Here is a 19655-nt window from a genome sequence, read left to right as displayed (position 1 = left end):
TGTTTAAATTAATTCTTTCGTTTATAATCTAAGCTATCCATACGGGATGCAGAGATCAGATCACTCCCTTCATCAGTGTAGCTTCAAGGTGGTTTAGGGTGTGTTTCTTTAGGTGGTTGGTTAGTAGGCTCAAGGTGCTTTGTTGGGGTTTTTAGCATACTTGAAAACTTTTTGTTCCTACCTACCCTTTTCTTTCAAGGCTAAATATTTCTGTTTCTTCTTTTTTTTCAATTTCCTTACAAGTCCTGTTTTTCAGCTCTCTATCCATCTTTATTGCCATTCCCTCAATTCCCTCTAATTAGCTATATTTTTATTGAAATGTGATGCTCAAAACTGGTCCCAGTATTTGAACTGGGCAGAGTAGTGAGTACATCAGATGAATCACTCCATACTTTTTACAGGCTATATGTTTTTCTTATCCATCCATGCTTTCTTTACAACAGCTTGACTATGTCTATTCATGTCATATTTACAGTATATATTGTTTTCAAAACCCACTGCTTAACCATCTGTCCTGTGCCTGTCTATGGCTATTCTGCTCAAGTATAGTATCATACACTTACACCTGCTAAATATTACTTTCTTTTCAAAGCCATGTCAAGATCATTTTCAATTCTAATCCTGTTCTCTGGCATCCTTCCAATTCATGCTCAACTTTGTGGCAACTGCAAATTTAATAAGCATATTCTCTAAAACATAATCCAGATTATTGCTGAAAAACCATATTAGTGTCTAAAATAAACTCTTTCACATGAGTGAAACAGCAGTAGCTGCTTGAGGTTTACCTTATCCAACCAGTTGTGCAACTATATCCCATGCAACTTACATATAAATACTGATTGATGTTCCCTAGCTTGTTTATAGAGGACTCTGTAAGACAGCATTCAGAAGTTTCTTAAAATGAAAATGTAGGGCATCTGCTCCTTTTCTTTTATCCACAAATTTTAATTTCTTGTTACAGGGTATTAGATAGTTCCAACAAATCCATGCTGATTGCTGTTCATTACTTTCCTCCAGGTATTTACAAAATGAATATTTGTCTGTAATTCTTCTAGGAACAAAAATTATCTGCAAATCTGTGACTCTTCCATCCACAGCTCCCGCCTCCTTTTAAGGGTGCGGTTTTCTATTTTTCTGGAATTTTTTTCACACTCATTTTTCTTCTTCACATTCTCAATGGTAACTGCTAACAGGGCTGAGACTAATTTAGAAAATTCTTCCAGTTTCCAAGTATAGCAAATCGGAGGCACAGCTAACCTGGGAACACCTAACACATTAAGTACTGTCTGATTTGTCCTTTCTCCGTTCTAGGCTGTTTTCCATATACTCAAAATAACACTAGTGAAGACCAATGTGCTTCTGTTAATCAGTAGAGCAACACTTTCCTGGAACATGCTCTTACCAAAAATATACTTCCAGAACCATTTCTGTTACTCCTCACGTACTTATTGTACACAATCTTTTCTTGTACACATTTTTTGATCTTGGCTTCTTTGCTGTGTTTTGGGGTTTTTTTCCTCTGCCTATTTTGCTATTATTTTGTATTTTTTCTAAATAATCCAAACTAGTTTTAATTTTGTCCATGGTTCCTTCTTGTGCTTGACATAAATGAGCTACTTATATTTTAGACAGATTTATTTTACTATGCATTTTGTCGTTCTCCTGTGTTGTCCCAATTTTTATTTTTTATCTTTATGATTTTTCTTTGGGGAACAAACAATTCTTTAACTTCTTCAGACTCCTTTACAAAGACATTATGCCCACTGTCCTCTCATATCCCCTTGAAACCTGTTGTTCTAATTCTTTTACCTCTTTCCCTTCCTGAAATCTGTGAGTCCTGTCATTGAGGGGTAATTCTTACTCAACCTGCCTTTTCTCTCCCAATTCTTTAACAATTTCTCCCTTAGAGTTGGTATGAAATATAATAGGTCCCCTTTAGAATTACTTTTGCCACTGTCTTCTCAAAGTTTGGTTGCGAGTGCGTTGCAAAGCACATTGGTATTCTCCTTCATTGGCTTCCAGCAGATGACTGGTTATTAAAATCACTCATTTTCACCATCACCTGTACCCTGACAATAAAAATCCCCACCTACCTGAACTGTTTAATGGTCTGTGCAATGCCTGCATAACAATGGATCCCATGAGCTTTTTCCTATTATTATTATTATTATTACTCATAGAGCATCTGTATGTCCAACTCCCTCTACAGCTAGGTCACACCACAAATACCTGAATAAAAATATGCAACAGCCTCTTCCTCCTCCCTGTCCTCCCACCACATCTTTGCTATGCCAGTTCAGTCACAGAGATAGTCATGGATTAAGATTTGGTGTCCTCTTGTTCATTCCACATAGTTCCTATGTTATTATACAAACAACTTATGAACTGGTAACCAGGTAGACCCATCAACCTCATCACTACCACATCCAATTAAAAAGATTTCTCATTAAAGTATATCATTGCACATATTAAGCAGAGTCCTGAAGGAAGTCCTGGTCCCCACTGTATCAGACACTCAAGTAAAATCTCAATTTTATAAAACTTGGCATCTTCAAAATCCAAAGAAAGAAATTGGACACAAGTCCCTCTGGAACTGAGATTCCTATCCAGTTTACTGGGAACTGGATTTGGTCCCAAATAATTACAAATGACCACAAAAGGAAGTCAGCAATCTCTTGAAAAACTCTAATATTTTAATTCTACATAAACAAAATGTTCCTAATGACTGTTTAATGGTACTACAGTTACTACAATCTTGTCAGAAATAAACTTCAGGGGATTTTATTTAAATAGCAACAATAATAACATGCCAAGTAAGCACCATATAACCCACTGAAATGTAAATCACTATTTTGTTTCAGCTGTGCCCTAGTGCACGTATGTGTACATGGGAGCCAACAATCTGTGTTACAGTGCAGTACGCTGCTGGGTGTATGGAGAGTGTGTTTCAGCTTGAGGTGCAGGTACATCCTGTCCTTATCTGTATATGGAAAGAGTTGAAACAAATCAGGAATTTAATTTGATAACTTTGATACTGTTATGCCAGAACTGACAGGTCTCAGAGAGCGTAGCTGAGCATTTAATAGTCTTCCAGAACACACAAAAGAAACTGAATTCTTCTCATCCATGCCCATCATGAATCATCTTATCAGTCCCTTTCATACAGCAGAATCAGTCCAGAAAGAGAGTAAGTTCCTGAGGTGTTTATTCTGGGTCAGCTTGTGTCTCTGCACAACATCACTGCTCTGCTAGAAATGCATTTCAGTCAGTCTCAGCAGCTATCAGCAGGTCCCCTCATTAAATATTTCTTGTTTATCAGTGGTTATGAAAACTGTATTTAAGAACTGCAGTTTCTCCTGACTAGTACCCATAGGAACAAATTCTAAAAGGATTTATTCTTATCATCTAGGATGAGAAACTTACTCTTTTTACAAATCTGTACTTAATTTGCCTTCATTTGGCTCACAAAGATACAAAATACAAATGCTATTAATCTGCTGTTTTAAATATGTAATTTCCTTCCCTTTCTTGCTTATTTCAGTAACACATTCATTTCTAAGTGCATACCACTAGGTGTCTCATTGAAAAACTTGATGCATTTTATTTTGGTTCTTAAAATATCGTTTTTGACATTACTATGGTTCACTGAATTTTATTACATGAACACTGGGGTTTGGCACACAAGAATCCCACCATTTAAAACTGAGATGCCTTTTACACAGATGTCCATCACTTGCACAAGTCATCTGGATTCCAGTTACAGTCAATGGAGAGAAACAGGCACTTTTACACAGTGATTCTTCTGACCTGTATTACATGCCTAGACTAAAATGAGATTATTTGAAAAGATGGTTTATTGGTTGAGGCAAATCCTATCCCTTTTGAGATGAGTCCTAGTAGTTATAACAAGCTGCAAGACTGGTTTCCCCCACTTCTCCATTTAGTATGTATTTCCTGGAAAACAAAGGAATTCATCATCTGATGGTGATGACATGCTGCTCATGCAATAGCACATCTTCTGTATTCATTTCATGTATTCCAAGGAGACAGTCTGTGGTCCCCATCTCTTTTGCCTAAGGCACCATGACCATGACTAATGACCGGCACCACAGACATTAATTATTCTGAATGACTGAACACTGATGGCAGCTGCAATACTCACAGTGTTCAATATTTTATTTTTTTACCTCTCTAGCTCATTCCACATCCCAACAGTACTCAGTACATGCTACTTCACCATGCTAAGATGCCCTGCCTTGTTTTGCTATGTGCCACTGCTGAATGCAGTATTCACATCATTGTTCAAAAAGCAGTCCTTCTACTTTTCTTAGGGACATATTTCATCTCATATCTAATTACGGCATTAAAAAATAGCGGTACAAACACTGTACATATTTCTCCACTGATTGCTAAGCTCAGCTAAGTGAAATGATTGTTTTGTTTCAGGTTTTCCACCTGAGGGTTGTTTCAAATATAGTTCCCCAAGATGGACACAAATACCAACAAACCCAAATACATCGACACAAAGAATCTGTAGGAAAAATGAACTGTCAAAAGATAGTGTATTATGAAAATACACATGCACTGAAATCTGTGCACTACTCTAGATGGATTGCCTTGTCAGCAAGACAGAGGTAGGCTTTGATAATTTCTAACTCATCACTCCAAATAAAGTCAATTTCCTAGTTTTCACCTGGTAAATACGCTTTATATTCAAAATCAACAGTACAGTCACTTCAGCCATGAATGAATTCTACGATGAAAATTAACATACAGTTGGCAAGTGTAAGATCAGAAAAGATGTTAGTCATGCTCTCTCATTCCTTTGACACATCAGGAAACAAAGATATCAATAAAGAAATCAATTAAAAATAATATATAATCACTGAATAATGTATTTTACTCAAAACATGGCAGGAAAACCAATCAATATGTGTGTACTCTTTCCAAACTACAGAACTCCCAGTCACAAATTGTATTTGAAAGAGTTTTTCAAGAGAAGAAGAGCTGTGAAAATATTTTTTCATCCCATTCAAATCGGGACTACAGTTTTGCCAGCCTGACTATCAGGCTGAAGCATGAAAACAGACCATGTCCAGCTGCTGTAGCTACATCAGCATGTCATACATGCTTATAAACATCCCTATCCATGGCAGCTATGCCCATTCCCTCATACAGTAAAAACATAAGTTCCCCAGTTTAACTGCATGGAAATTGCCACAGTGACTTAATAACACTGTGAGATTTTTCCTGTTTTGTCAGGATTTACTTGTCTTGAATGAGAAATTTGGTAGACAGAGACACCTCGCAGAGCAGGTGGTAGTTCTAAAGTAGACAAATACTACTGGACCTCCAAAGTTTCTGACATGGAAATGTATTTTCTGACTTCTCACCAGCTCCTACCACTACAGGAAGAACTAGAAAGACAGCCCTGTACCCCAAAACTCCAATCCCATAAGTAGTTTTTATTCAAACAAAAGCAACCCTTTGGGGGTGGTAGCAGTGACAAATAACTGGTTGTGGCCTCAGATACTTACAGCTATCAAGTAACATATTATTTCTGTCTTCAACTGCAAAGATCTTCCACATGGAAGACACAACTGAAGAGCTTTAAGTAAACATAAGGACTAAAGAACAGCCCAGAGAAAGGTTGTTCAACTCTCTCATCTGAGTGTAAAATTAAATGAGACAGATAGAATTTATCTGATTTCTACGCATGATATAAGGCACTACCAACTGGCTCAGCTGCTGAGACCTACCATTTGTGCCAAACCCTGGAACTATTTCAAGAAATTTAGATTACTTTGAATATAAACTAATTTGGAATAAAGTGTGATCACTGGGGCTATCACTTCCCATGATACTGTCAAAAAGAAGTCTGTGAAGTGCCTACTCTTGAGGGGTTCACTAAACTGAAACTTTATCTAGGCATAATTAGGTGAATACACAGAACATCTGATACCTCGCAGTTCTGTATTATTACTCCTTTAAACACAGAACATTTACATTAGAGATGCTATCCAAACTGGAATAAAAGTATGCATACTCAGAAAAAGTGGTCTGGCAATCAGAGACATGCATATTGTAGACATTTCCTCATATACAACAAACCAAAAATAAAGAAATTTCCCCTCCAATCCACACAACTTAGGGGATAATGACTTTTGAGCAGTCAGTCAACTGCCTAGCACAAATAACTAAGTGCTCAGAATGACAGTGTAAAAATCTGAAGTTGGAAAAAATCCAGGCAGCTTGTTTCTTCTTAATTATCAGGAAGGTGGTCTTCAGTTCATTAGACAGGAACTGACTGAATCAGTCTTCGGAGCACTGCCAACACAGTCTGTTTCAGGATCAGCTGCTCGTGAAGGACAGCTACCTTCTCTTGCTGTCAGTGTTCAGACTGCAATTCTCCAAGCACTGCCTTCATAGTCACCATCACCTACCAAACACCAGGGTTGTGCTCAGCTACACAGCTCAATGACAAAACCTTCATGTTGCCAGAGCTGGAAGACCTTGCTCAGCCTGCACCACATGCTTGCAAGAAATTAGAGTCACACAATCAACTCTTCTACAGCATTTTCTCTTGGCCATCTGCTACCAGTGCTATTTCTAATGTGCTGAACTACAAGCTATTTCCTCAAGCATTTCTGAAAAACATGAAGTATCTAATATATCATGTAGCATCTTGAATGAGGTCCATGCCAATAGTGAGTCATAAAACCTCCCAAGGATTCTCTTTAAAAGTCCACATGGGGTTTATTCATATTTCAAAAACTCTTGCAATGAAGCTGAATTTTCATCAAAATTCTACTGATCACTATGAAAGCCCATTTGAAGAAACTTGATAACCTCGCAAAAGACATTTTTGGATAACTTTATCCCAGTTGAGTTATTCATGTGCGGACACCTTTGCACAAGTGTCTTAATATTATCTAGTATGTAAAAGTGTTAATTGTGATGTGATAGACCATAGTACATTCCTCTGCTTCAAAGCACTCTGGATCACAGCTAGCACACTCATTGCTGGATCCAAGATGCCACACTGGTCCCTGAAGTCAGAGGGGTTTGAATCACTAAACAGCCTCCTTCACAGAATCTATTCAAACTTCAGCACAAGGAGCTGAAAAAATTCCCTATTTTTAAACAGGGCACCAGAAAGAAGCTTTAACAGAATCTCCCTAAGGACTTCCACAGTACTCAGTCCTCTTTCTAGTCCTATTTCAGTTCTTTCAATAATTGTGCAATTTATCATGATGGAGCTAAAAAACCCAAACAACCCCAGCCAGGCTTCTGGCTCGTGGTAGGTGACAGTTTTTCTTGGTGTCTCAGGAAATGCTTGGTTTAATCTGTCTGGCAAGTGAAAATCAGCACAAACACACATTACGGTGTCCAGAACACTGCAGGAAGTTATTAAGCAATAAAATCATCACAAAAGTAGGATGTACTTCCACTGGAAGAGTTTGCCAATATATACCATGCACTATAGTACTTACTCCATAAGCTTTCCCACTACAGCATAAGGAATAGCAACATCCTGTACTCTGGTGTTGACTTGTGTAACCTTCTGTCCCCATTCTCATACCAGTCCAGCAGTTCACAGTGCTACAGTGTGTTATTTGGGATATATATAAAATATGCATAAATATTTGACAAAGTCTGAGCAGACACAGAATTCTTTGCACACATTTCAACTTTATATTTTCTAACACTACAGAATAGAAACAGAACTGCACCCAGCTCTTCCTGCCATATGTAGTACTTCATATCAAACCATACAGTGATGTGATCACATAGTACCTCAATCACAGATATTTTTTTTTATTGGGAAGTCAGCATTAAGATGATATCAGAGAGACTAAATTATCTTCCCTCTAGAAAAGTCATCTCTTACATACAATGTGAGCAAATATAAAGTGCAGCTGTTAAAAATAACATATTCTGAACAATGCAACCTAATCTTTGTCCATTTTGTTAGCCCATTTAAAGAGGGTTAAAAACAAAAACTGTCTAGGACAGTGGCAGCACCTCTCAGATAACATATTTAAGAAGGGAGAAGAACCTGCTATGTAGACAGCAGCTGGAAGACAGGAGTGAAAATACATGAGAAAATCTGTGTCAAGGATCTGCAAAGAGTTATAAAGACTAATGACACAAAAAGGTGGTGGTTAGAAACCACGTATTTATGGCTATTTTGTGTGGTGGTGTTAAAAGAACTAAAACAAGATCTTGATAGCTATAGAAAGAATGTAGTGAGATGAAGAAAATGGTTAGAACTGACAAAGAAAATAATCACTGATGACTGGACACTTAAAGATATTAAAAGATTCAAGAAAGAGGAAAAATGTTATATTTAGGGGAGATGACAGAAGGTGACCTCCAAGACTCATGTAAAGAGTGGCTGTAGGGAGAGTAGAGACAAAGCCAAAACTATGGACTGTGACAAGCTTGCCTCAGCATCCTGCCAGGGGATTAAACTGATTTGACCAAGATAAGGTGAAAAACCTGCCAATAGTAGGTATTACAGTATGATAGTATACATAGATACATAGCACAATCTATGATCCAGCAAAATGGAGAAGGTACACATAACTCCAAATCTAGAACATGCCTCTGAACCTTTGGAATGATATTTAAGTCATAAATTCAAGAGTTCTTCAGAGGCACTTGTCAAAGCCTGTGATCCCACATACAGTGAAGATTTGGTCTGGGCAGCTAAGGGAGTGCAAAATTCAGTCCCAAACAGGCTTCACAGAAAACTCTGCAGCCATATGGGATTCAAAACAGCAAGCTGAGAATAGGCACCTTAAAAAGAGGTGGAATAATCCTTTTGAAAGAATGGTTGCTATAGCAAAGTCACCTTTGGTTTTCACCCTATGGGACCAAGGGAAGGAAGCTTAAACCCATCTTTCCCATTTTCCAGAAGTGCCCTACGTTGTACATTCCAAAGTACTCTGTAATGAGATGCTCCTCATTCCTCCTGGGCCCAGGCTGCTAAGCAAAATGAAATGAGAGAATAAGCTGATGGAGCTTGCCTCCTGGAATTTTAGCATGCTGATTTTAGTTATATTGGCTTTGGTTGAATGGAGAAGTCGTGCTCACATAATCCTCTATAAGAAATATAATAAACCAAACCTATTAAACAGGTTCCAGATATAACAGGAAGACAGGTAGACAAAAAACATTAGGGAAAGTATTTCTGCCAAGTTTTGAAATGGTTGATTTTGAACATCTGTTTTCTCAACAATTCCAAAAAAACAAATTCAAGACCTTTTGCTGACCGAATTTTTTTCAAATAGCCAAAGGAAGTTCAGAAGACAAATTAAAACTATTAAATAATAGATGTGTTGTTTTACTTTTCTGTAGTCAAAATATGAAGTCCAGTAATGAAATAATACTGGTACCTACACACCAAGGAAAAAAGCAAGTCCCACACAGCAATCAGTACATGCTCACTTGCACCTCTAATGGTGCAGACAACCATAACAAGCCAAAAGATGGGCTACAAATATTATCATTCCAAGAAGGGGGACAATAATCACCCTGAAAACACAAATTACCACACTTATATTTTAATAATAGAAGTTGTCTGTAACTGCATAACTACTTACCACTCAGAACAAGAAAAAAGGCATTGAGGTCTCACAGAAGTAATCTTTTCCTAAGAGAAAAAAAAAAAAAACAAGCCTCCACTCATTCAGCTGACGACCTGTCACTACTTGAACTGTCCTCAGCCACTGTTAAATGCAGACAGTGCACTCTGAGGACTCAAAAAAGAAGGACATATTTTCAGCTTTCTAAACACCCTCCACCCCTCCTACACATGCATATTTGACACCATTATGAACTAAATACTACTGTATTCAAAAGACTAAATGGGCAAACACACTAACACATCTATCTTTCCTGGATATTGTGAAACCAGTTTTATTTTTCCTTCTGTCTATGGATCTTGCAGAATTCCACAGTGCTGTTTCACTCCTTGTTTTATACTAATGTAAGAGGATGCAGAATGCCTGGATGAGGTGTCATCAGCACACATAGGATGCTCCAAGGTGTATTACTCTTTTGTGCTGGTCACCATCACTTAACTCCATTTTCTCAGTATCTACTTAAAACCACTCTGCACTTGAAGAAAAGATGAACCCCAGGAAACTAACATACGTGTGCAGGAGGAGCTCTCTAATGAACACCTGACAATATGAGCTCAGACAGCATCAGACTGACAAGACAGTTGGTTTGGACTTCCCAGTCTATTCCATACCTAAATGACTGTGATGACTAATGTATTTTTCTCCACCTGCAGCTAATCAAGCAAGACTGAGTTTTTTCCCATAAAGAAGAAATTACTAAATTGCATGAATGGCCTCCTGACTTCTGCAACAAATTTTTAATAATTACATCACAGAATCTGGAAAAAGCTGAGCACATCTCCACAAATACTTTGCTGCTGTATTCCAGTGCTTGTTTCAGTATCCTCCATTTTCTGCAGACTTCCTCATCTTACACAAACCTCAACTCCTAGTCGCTTGCCTTATTACACAGGATCTCCACTGGGACCAGCTCTTGCATTCCCCTACAAAACCACGACCTCACATCATTTCAGCAGAAAATGAAACCTTAAGACAGCAGGAAAAAGCTCATGAGTGCAAATACAGCAAATTTCTCAGCAACTGAATCCATATCAGAAAACCTCTGAAAACAGTGCATTTTCCATTTTGAAAACTAAACATAAAATATGTGCTTCTAACTCGGTTTCCTCTCGAAACTGTGCAGTGGATGCAAAAGAGAAACATACTTTCAGGAAAACAATATACACATGAAATTATTCTTACTGAATAGAAGGGAAGATATATTTTTATTTCTATTTTTACTTCATGAGAGAAGAGATAATACCGTATTTCCCTTGTGTAAGCTACAATTCCTTTAAATTTGAAAGGGCAAAATACTAAAGATCCTAACCTGAGCCAAACACTTCACATTTACTGAAACCAATATCCTAAGAAATCTTGTATCCAGGTAACCACTTTTCACAAAAGCTCCTAGAATTACAGCACAAATTAAAGAGTTAACATCTCACTTTTCCAGGTGCTAGAATTCAGGCTTATAGTTCTTTTCTCCCAGGAAACGAAGTACCTACAGCTGCTTTTCAACAACAACTCTATTAACTATCAAAGAATAAATGAACCCTTAGTGTAAGACAGAGTGGCATCTAGCTTCTTCAGCCAAAACAATTATTTGTAACAGAATGTTCTTCTAGAGATCAAACTTAGAGGGAATAATGAAGGCCACAGAGAAAGATGAAGGAATGCCAAGGAAATTCTATTTCTTTTATAAACACCCCATGTGTAAGTAGCAGTGCTAAAGAACTTGATTTAATTTGTACACAGTTCCCTCGAGACTTCTAGAAATTTGAGGTTTAATGATGCAATAATCATTCAGTATAAAAGTTAGCATGATAACAGCACAGCTAGGAGATAACAAAAATATTCTGGCTGAATGAACCACACTGAGTTGAATGAATCAGACTGCTGAGGTACCCACTGCTGGTGTACTAAATAAAGCTATTCTAATTATTAAGAAATAGAAAACAATAAAAAGCAATAAAAATTGAAAGCTACAAGTGTTGAAAATAAACAGTGCCACGCTTGAAATACTGTGACAAATGAATTTGAAGGTACCACACTTCATGTAAACACTTATAAATCAGCGTGGGTTTTTAATACTCTTAGGCACCTTTCAGTGGGCCAAGCTTAAAGGGAAAGTTATTTACAACTAGTTGAAGCTCTCGAAGTTGCACAGTACACACAAGGCAGTGTATAGATCATTCAAGTCTGGTGAACATTTTCCATCTTTGACAAAGACGCACAAAGGAAAATCAATAATATGAAGAAACTGAGAAGCCTGGATAATAATGGGATATACAGAAGAATGATCATCAAAATATGGAAAAGCTCCAGGAACTGCAAAGATTCAGATACATAAAAGACAAAAATGCTATTGATTGTAGGTCTGAGCATGCTATTGGTGTTTCTATCCCAATGCCCCCAATATTAGAGGGACCAGAATTCATTACTGTTTTATGCTAAAAAATTCTTCTGTGTAGTTCATTTGAAACTATTTTCACAGAAACAATAATGTTGGGAAAGACCTCTGAGATCATCAAATCAAACCTCTGACTGGTCACTACCTTGTGAACTAGACCATGGCACCAAGTTCCACGTTCACTCTTTTCTTGAACACCTCCAGGGATGGTGACTCCACCACCTCCCTGAGCAGCCCATTCCAGTGTTTAATATCCTATTCTGTGAAGAAATTCCTTCTGATGTCCAAACCTCTGCTAGCACAGCCTGAGGCTATACCCTCTTTTGTTGTTGCTAGTGGCCTGGGAGAAGATGTTGATCCCATCCTGGCCACAGCCTCCTTTCAGGCAGTTGTAGAGACCAGTAAGGTCTCCCTTGAGCCTCCTTTTCTCCAGGCTGAACACCCCCGGCTCCCTCAGCTGCTCCTCCCTCACAGGACTTGTGCTCCAGACCCTTCCCCAGCTCCATTGCCCTTCTCTGGACTCGCTCTAGCACCTGGAGTAGAGAAGGGCCCAAAACTGAAAGCTGACATATGCTTAATATCTTGGTGTAGATTTGGTAAACTGGTGCTATAAAGTGTGAACTCAGAAGCTTTATCCATATCACAAGACTTGGAGCTCCATGGGCTCCACTTAATCATGACCAGTCTGGTAAAAGACACTTTCTTGAGAAGCCATCTTAGGAACTGCATCAGTTTTGTCCCAGAGGTGCACAGAGTGGTGCTTGCCCCTGACAGCGACCAAGAGGGTCACTGAAACCTCAGACACGTGAACCAGCTGACGCCTTGGTGGCTTTCTCCACACCACTCCTGTGCAACAAGGGCACCCGATCCCTCCCCTTGCCAAATTTAAGAGAATAGCAAATAGAGCATTCATCAGGAATGCATCACTTTCTGAGCAATAAAAAATAGTTCTTTTAAAAATAAAAAATAAAAATATGGATCAAAGATGGAATGCAAATCTCTCAAGTCTCACAGCAATAAATTATAAAGACATTACTGCTTTAAACAAAAAGAACGGGATGCACCACGAAGAAGAAAATCTGCCTAAGCAGAAAGTGTTTCATCTCTGCAGAGTGGCTGCAGGATCCAACACCTCTCTGAGCTTGCTACAGCTTGTGCTGTAACCCACTCCTCCCTCCGAAGATGAGGCAGGGTCAGGTACTGAGTCCCTGCAAGTACTGCCAAGGGAAAATAATGTGTGATCTGCAGTAAGGAGGAGGATGTATAGAAACACTGTCAATAACTATGTAGAGTATCACCCACAGAAAAACACAATAATTTATTGGTGATAACAAAACTATCTAAAATGGACATGAATTTCTACTGTAACACACCTAGTAAGAAACAGGCTTTTCATATTTTTATTTATTCTTTTTCAAGAACAGTTCAAAATAAAGTGTTTCTTATTATGCTGTCACCACTGAAAACCTAAGAAAAGGCTCAGTGCAAGAGGGAAGATAAAAAAATTCAGTGAACTGTTGATGAAATTTTAAGATCTTCCTCATAATATAAACACATTCATACCTTCTCAGCAAAATAAACTCACCTTTGAAAATTAAAAATTTTTAAAAATCAGTCAAACCTTCATTAAAAAAATAAATATTGCCACAGATTCCAGTGGGCACAGCAGAAGGCCCCCAGCATATTTTTAAGCCCTCATGAAGTTAAATGTTTTTAACATAATATACCCATATATACACATCTGTATCTGTACCAATACGTGTCTGTCCCAACTAAAGGACCAATGACTCTACTGGAAAACAGAATAGTAAGTCTTCATTGGACACAATCCTCCCCAAAAATAAGGGGACAACATGAAGTTATTCCACTCCCAGGTCATTTTGTGCAGAACACAAAATAAAAACGTAGGTTAAAACCCTCCAAAAGTTATGATGCTAAAATTTGGTTGTTAGCAAAGGGGTACATGCACATCCCTGATGGCTGGTAAAAAATTGCCTCCACTAATCCAGCCAGACCAGGGTTACATTATTCCTTTCCATTAAGCCACTTACATAGCTCTACCCACCTGCATCAATGTGCTATTTCACAATCCAGTCATTAAAGTGCGTTGATTTTACCTCAGGAAGGAAGGACGGTGGTAGTTTTAACTTTGCAGTCATGAAACCAACACCAGGAAGAATAATAGAGAAGTTTCATTAAAAAGAAGTATTCATTAAAAATGGCAGCATGGGGAAGTAAATACAGAGTTCCCGCTGGCATCACTCGTATGATAAATGCACTAAGAAACCCAGTCGTCAGATGTGATTGCAGTCTATAAATAGCAACAATTCCAATTGCTCATATAAATAATGCCTTTACAAATGATCTCTCTGTCATGTTGTGTTTTGATTAAAGAGCCCTGCATAAGAAGCGTGACATGAACAGAAATGCCCCTGAAATTTGCTTCCTCTCTTGCACAATACAACCACTTACCACCTCAACCTCCAGCCAACTGAGCACCTCCTTTCTCATTCAAATTGATGGGATATATTTAGAGCTTGTAAAAAATAAGGCCTAGCCCTGAATACAAAGGTGTAAAAATTCAGGATAGAAAAGGTAACTCATGATCAGTCAATTATAACTTCTGGTGTACAGGGTTTTTTTCTATTTAATAATTCAAGCTTAATGCAAAGCTTTTAATGATAAATTTTAAAGCTATTTTGTCACATATGCAGTTCTTAAAGTAAAAGTCACCCAACACTGGAACTGATTTTGCTTCAGCTTTGAAAATGTCACAGGTATTGAAAAAACTTTCTCCAACTCCAAATAAGAACGGCATTATGGCCAGAAGTGAACCACGAAATAGCATATCCTAAGAATTATTTGCCAGAAATATATGGATATGCCAGAATTATGAGTATTATTGGCATTTTTCAGTAGTCAAAATTCTTTAAGTCCAGTTTCCAAAAGAATCATAGAATCACTAAGGCTAGAAAAGACCTCCAAGATCATCAAGTCCAACCTTTGTTCTAATACCACTATACCCACTAAACATTGATTCATTCTTTGAACACTTGCAGGGATAGGGACTCCATCACTTCCCTGGGCAGCCTGTTCCAATGCTTCACCAGTCTAGGTGAATAAATTTTTCCCAGTGTCCAATGTATATGCCCCCTGGTGCAACTGAGGGTCATTTCCCCTTGTCACTTGTTCACTGGGAGAAGACATTGACTCTCCCTTTCATACAACCTCCTTTCTGGGAGTTATAGAGCCTGATAAGAACTCCCCTGAGCCTCCTTTTCTCTAGGCTGAACACCCCCAGCTCCCTCAGCTGCTCCTTGTAGGGCTTGTGCTCCAGACCCTTCCCCAACTGGGTTGTCTTTCTCTGGACTTGCTCCAGCATCTCCATGTCTTTGCTGTAGTGAGGGGCCCAAAACTGAACACTGGTGTGTCCTTGGCAGTGCCAAGTACAGGAGAAAATAATTTTTTAATAGAATAAAAACATTCCGTAACTTTATATATTTTATTTTTTATATTTATTTTTTTGTGAAAGGTAAAGTTGGCACACTCTTGAAAAATTTGCTATTTAAATCAAGAATTTCAAACAAGTGTCAGTGCACTATATCACAATTCTACATTTTCCCCCCAACTTGATCATCAAAATAAAAATTAAAAAGTAATTAGGGAAATCATCACCACAAAACTGGCAAAAAAAGCCAGTTGGCACGCCTGAGACTTTGTCTGCACAAGGGCTACTCATAAAGAAAACATGTAAGAAATCCTACTTAGAAAGTTAGAATACATAAATGAATGATAGTATGTGACAAAACGGCTTATGGCTTTTAGGAAAGTAGAGAAAATACCATTACTTAGTGGGTTGTATTTATTGTCAAATATTTTTCCCAAATTAATACCTTTTTTAACAAAATCATTAACATTTTATTCCACTTAAGGCATCTCTCTACACCAACAGTTACACACTTTATTTTGCTAGATTTACCTGATTAAAAAAGCTGAAAAACATAAACCATAAGCTTGTGTGCCATTCAATTAAGTGCTTTATATGTAAATTTCTCAGGACAGCTTTTTGTTCTACGTTAGGTGACAGTAATATTCCAATGTTGTGGGGGGAATTAAATTATTCCTGTTACTTTAAACTTTAAATCTACAGTTTCCTGACCATTCCACAGTCCAGTTCTGTGCAGAAGGTTTTAAGCAGCTGGTTTCAGAGTCAGATGTGAGGATACCATGAGCTCCACGATCACATAAGCAGGTACAGAGCATTAGCATGGCGATATACACATCTACTTTTGTGTCAGACTGCAGCAAACCAGGCTCTAATAGCAGGCAGCCTTTGTCTCCTTTATGCAGCACAGCTTTTATACCATCACATGTTTTAATCTGCCTTCCCTTTCAGGGCAGGTTTTCTGCAGAGATGGGAATGTGCACAGTGCAGGCAGCGAGGGTGTCTCACACCCAACAAGCACTGCTGCTGGGCACTTGGTGGTAGGCGTACCACAAAGGATTTGAAATCCCACTTAATTGTTCTTTTTGACTGCATCAAGCATAAGCTTCCTACTCCTCTCTTCCAGGCCCTTGCTAACCCAGTGCATCAGCAATTGTCACACTCTGTTGCTCCTGCCTCTGCTTTGCTACTGTGACAGCTGCATGACCATTCTCCAACATCATTTTAGTATTTTTCACACATGGACTGTGTTTCTTGTACTGACCCATAAGAACTGTACCACTCTCCTTTCCTCATTCTTGCAACAGACCAGTTTCCTGGATGGCACATTAAAGAAGCCAACTGTGCTGGTCTAATAAGCCCCATACATATTAGGATGAACAATGGGACATTCCATACTTGTTCTTCCTACACAATTTGACTTGCACAGCTAAGAAAGTCAATTAACAAAATGTACAGTCCTCACCAACGTGCAATAACACATTTGTGTTGTTGGGCACTACTGAACCACAACGACAATTTGGATTCTCTGCTGTAATTACTCACGAACCAACAGATCCCAGGAGCACACCTCAAGATTTTTCAGATTAGGATCTCTTCTTTTTCAGTGTAATTATGCCACAAAGTAGGCGTAAGCATTTCTCTTCTTTCTTAGGTATTTTGCATTTGAAGCATTCCTTCACACTAACCATGAGAAAATGTGATTGATTCTGTGATATGTCTAAAAATCCTACAGAATAATAGGTAAGCATTATATAGGGAGACATTTCTGCTATGTTCTTTATAAATACATACACAGACGTTTTTGTCAGCTGTTGGCTGATTCTTTGACTTCATCTATTTGAACCTAAACCCCAAACTTGTGATGGCTGGCATTCCCCAGGAACTTATTCACAAATGGATAGCATAAATGGAGCAGTTTTTTTAAAATAAAGAATTAGATTAGTGCTTATCTTCTCAGTAAGGAAAATGCCTGAAAATATTAAATTGTATGCATGACTACCTTTGATATTAGTATATTACTATGATGATATATTGCTATATGTAATATATGACTATGATGGGATAGACAAAAAAAATGAACAAAAGAGTAAATGTATTCAGCTGTGAACCAACTAGTACAGGTGTGAAAGTAGTCCCCAGATCAATGCTAGCAGAAAAAATATGTCTCTTCCTGTTGCTCACTGGCAAGAATATGAGAGACTAGAAAGTAATTATTATTTAGGACTTCCCCCTTTCAGTGTTCCAAGTCCCCAGCTCAGAGAGCACGGTTTTGCTAGAGTACTGCTCCAATTGGAAGCTGTATTTCCAAAACTCAGACTGTGACAGCAGGAGAGAAAAAGACTGACAAGTAGGCATTGAATTTGTGCCTTAAAGATGCACTCATCACTTACTAGACTGCACGCGAAGCAATGGTAAAGGTGTAAACTCCAAATTTTGTTGCAGTGTGTAGCTGATGTTCAGAGTGAAAGATGGTTTCAAAGACTGACTGAAACTTTGCATTTAGAATGATGGGGTTCCTCTTCTGTGACTGATTATTTGAAAGTGGATCTCCAAATTTTTATTATTTTCTTGTGTATCTAGAGGGGAAAGAGTGTCTCCATGCAATCTCAGGTTTAACAAGAAAACTAAACAAGGCTCAAACAATTCCATTTAATATTTCCTCTGACAAGTCATTTTTCTTTATTTTCTCATGGAGTCCTGCTTCCTATTCTACATAATAAATACATACAATTTTCCTCATTAGTGGATTGTGGCATTGTAGCAAAGAAAAATTGTAGCAATTTTTCACTCTGGCATGCTCATTATAATTCTTCACAATAACTGTGAAGACACCAGAAATCCATCTTTTTCACTTTCACACGAAATTGTTATTAGAACAAGAAGAATTATTCACCTTAACCCCTTAAGGATGCATTCACATTAATGCAACAAATACTGTTATTCCGTTTCAAACAACTTGCTATGTAAAACATGCCTTGTCTTACTCATCTTTTATCCTTCAGAAAAAATCTTCTATAGCATGAAGGTCAAACCACATGAAGTCACAGATGGAATGGAGTTGTTTTGGAAAACTGGTAAGCAGATACAACAGCCTACAGGTTCATGCTCTATCAGTTACAGTGGAGGGAGCGTACCTCCCTAGCCTCACACAAGTGTGGACGAGCAATATAGCACAGCAACCAAAGAGGAGCTTATCATAGACACAGACACTGAAATATTTTAAAGAAAAAATATCAGAACTCTTAAATAATGACTATCAATACACACCTGTTCCACATTTATTTTAAAATCCTTCCTCTTTCTTTCAGCAACAGGGATCCATTCTCATTTAAAAAAACAACATTATTTTATTTGTTTCAAAACCATGAGTTATGAGCATCCTGATAAAAGCATTGGAAGGTCATTAACTTCTCTGATCATGGGTTATTGGGATCTCTGAGATCATGAATAATGAATGCAAACTTAGAAGCAAGTTGAAACAGAAAACACAGTATGACTGTTGAGGTTTAAGAATTTAGTGCTCCCACTGAGACTCTCCAAACCATGCTGCTTACTCACTCATTTCTCTTCCCCCTGCAGTGGGCAGGAGAGGAGAACTGGAGGCACAAAAGGTAAAGATCATGGGTTGATATTAGAGCAATTTACTGGAAACAGCAAAAAGATAAGGAAAGAACAGTAACACCAACAATATTAGTAACAAAAGTGTTCAAAAAGAGGGAGTGAACCACATGCAAAAAGTGCTCAGCACAGAGCTCAACTTGACCACAGTTGCCCTGACTGCTCCCTCCAGCTCAGAACCGGCATTATCCAACCATTGCCCCTGGCTCAGAACCGGCGTTATCCAACCATTGCCTCTGGCTCAGAACCGGCGTTATCCACCCGCTCCCTCCAGCTGGGAACCAGCGTTATCCAACCACTCCCTCCAGCTCAGAACCGACGTTATCCAACCACTCCCTCCAGCTCAGAACCGACGTTATCCAACCACTCCCTCCAGCTCAGAACCGACGTTATCCAACCACTCCCTCCAGCTCAGAACCGACGTTATCCACCTGTTCCCTCTGGCTTGGAACTGGCGTTATCCAACCATTGCCTCTGGCTCAGAATGGCACCACCACACCGCTGCCTCCACCACACTCACTCACCCACACCAGGCTCCAGCACGGTC

General features: G+C 38.5%; 1 protein-coding gene across 1 annotated transcript in view; it reads right to left on the bottom strand.

Annotated features, from left to right (window-relative positions):
* The window catches only part of LOC131573616 (cAMP-dependent protein kinase type II-beta regulatory subunit-like), a 75424-nt gene that overhangs the window by 20329 nt on the left and 35440 nt on the right, over window positions 1–19655 (bottom strand). The gene's annotated exons all lie outside the window — the stretch shown is intronic.

This window comes from Poecile atricapillus, chromosome Z, assembly GCF_030490865.1.
Source record: "Poecile atricapillus isolate bPoeAtr1 chromosome Z, bPoeAtr1.hap1, whole genome shotgun sequence".
In the NCBI taxonomy this organism is placed as follows: domain Eukaryota; kingdom Metazoa; phylum Chordata; class Aves; order Passeriformes; family Paridae; genus Poecile; species Poecile atricapillus.
The sequence above is the reverse complement of the archived record's forward strand: the minus strand, read 5'-3'. Positions and strand labels throughout refer to the sequence as shown.